Here is a 2,362-nt window from a genome sequence, read left to right as displayed (position 1 = left end):
GGGACGTGTTTTAAATTTTGGTTGTCCCAAAAGTAAAAGACGGATTTTGGGCTGGGAAAGGAGTCAGAAAACAATAACAAAGCATTGGGATGTTGGTGCTAGCAGAGGACCGCTGCGTGTTTTTCAAAGGCCCCATGCTGCCAGTTTTGCTCATGGGAAACGAAACCCGGACCTATCCAGGGGTTTGGGGTCTCGTCTTGATGCCCTTTTGTAACAATCCCCCTTTGCTGGCCATGGGGTTTAAATTTGGGAGGACCACATGTCCCCCGGCGGTTTACCGTGAACGGGAGAACGTTACTTGCTAATGGGATCACCAACCAGGTATAGGGCACTAGCTCGTTTTCCCTTGGGGCGACCTTCCATTCGGTTCCTCTTCGAGAAAACCCCTTGGTGGAGGAGACCGTGGGACTCTAGGAGATATGGCTTGGGCAGCTCGCGGACCTGTCCGAGGATTGAGATGGGGCCCTGGGCCTGCCTGAGACTTGCCTCGATGGATCCCCGTGGCTGGAAGCAAAGGGGGGATGCGGCCATGCGCCCCCGTCGGGGTTACCCCTTGATGATGTGATGATATAAAATTATTAAAATAATTATATATATGATATTTATTATTATTTTATAATATAATTATTTAAAATTTATGAAAGACGGAAAAAAGCAAGACCGATTGGGAAATTGAAAATAACAAAACCCCCCCTGACCCGGACTCAAAAACCTAGGTCATTTGATTGAACCCAAGGGCCCTTCTAAAAACTGGGGTGACGGGGGGAGGGTTTATTTAAAATTAAATAATATTTAAAAAAAATATATAAATTTTAAAAAAAAAAATAATTTAAAAAATAATTATTTTATTTTTATAATTAATGATTAAATTCTAACATTATAAAATATTTAAATAAAAAAATCTATAATAAAAATAATATAAAATAATTAAATTTAATAAAAAATAAATCATTACATTAATTATAAAAAAATAAATTATTAATATTAAAATTAAATTAAAGATAAAAATTGCAAATTATTAAAACGTGTTATATTATTTAAAATATATAATATATCGACTTCAGCCCTCGGTAGTTGAGGTGACACCAGTTGATGAGTATTATTGAGACTGAAGCATGCTTTTGGCTTCATATCTCTTATTGCTGTATACACCCCTACCGATGTATGCAAAATTGATATGAAAGAGGCGTTCTATGTCAAACTCTCATCTGTGGCAGACAATTGCCCCCGGCGAGATATTCGCATTGTTCTGGGCGACTTCAGTGCGGTATCCGGCTGTGACCAAGCTGGCTATGAGATGTCTGTCGGCCCTGATGACTCGGGAGCTGATCCCAGCAGAGAGAATAGCCTCCTTCTCCGGGACTTTGCAAGGTCCCAGAAAATGAGGATCTCTGGCTCCTGGTACCAGCACTCCACCCCGCATCACTGGACATGGTACAGTGATACGGGTACAGTGGCCAACAAGATCAACCACATTCTTGTTAGCACGTGATGGAGGATCCTCCAGAACTGCATGCTTTTCCGGAATGCCGACTTCTGTGGCACTGACCATAGGCTGGTTGCGGCTACCCTGCGGGTCCACTTCAAAACTCCCCATCCCTCCAGTGGCCACACTAAGGTGTTTCATGTGGACAGACTAAGGGAGGAGGAGTGTGCCCGTGGGTTCACCATGGCAGTCTCTGACCGATTCACAGAACTCGACAACCTGATGGACCCAGTTGTTCTGTGGGAGCTCTTCAAGCGCGTAACACTCAAAGCAGTTCAGGAGTCCATTCCAGAATTCTATCTCCCTGGAGAAATTAGAGGCCACTGAAGCGTGTCACAAGGCTCGGCTGAATGGTAATCAAGTCTTGTGTCACTCCATGGTGCATTAGGCTCGGACACTGCTGAGAAGGGACAAGGAACAGTTCATCAGGAATCTTGCTGAGGAGGCTGAAGGCCATTTCTTGGTAAATGACTTTCGCCCTGCCTACCTAGCCCTGAGAAAGCTGAACTCTAAGCCCTCCTCACAGATGACTGCAGTCTGATCAGTGGATGGACGGATCATCTCAGATCATGTTGGGTTTCATGAACGTTGGGCTGAGTATTTTGTTGTACCAGGTAGACCCTCCAACAGTTAGCTTGGATGCAAGCAATGTCACAGTGCCTGTGCTGGACCCACCCATCAGTGAGGAACCTCCTACCCTAAAAGAGGTTAGGATGGCGATTTCCAAGCTGAAGAGTGGGAAAGCTGAAGGCAATATGTGATATCCCTGCTGAACTGCTAAAGGCTGGGGGTGAACCTACAGCTCGGGGCCTGCATACAGTCCTGACTGCCATCTGGCAGTCTGGTACCATTCCCCCTGACCTGCTGAGGAACGTG

The sequence above is a fragment of the Penaeus monodon genome, unplaced genomic scaffold (assembly GCF_015228065.2).
Source record: "Penaeus monodon isolate SGIC_2016 unplaced genomic scaffold, NSTDA_Pmon_1 PmonScaffold_124, whole genome shotgun sequence".
In the NCBI taxonomy this organism is placed as follows: Eukaryota; Metazoa; Arthropoda; class Malacostraca; order Decapoda; family Penaeidae; genus Penaeus; species Penaeus monodon.
The sequence above is the reverse complement of the archived record's forward strand: the minus strand, read 5'-3'. Positions refer to the sequence as shown.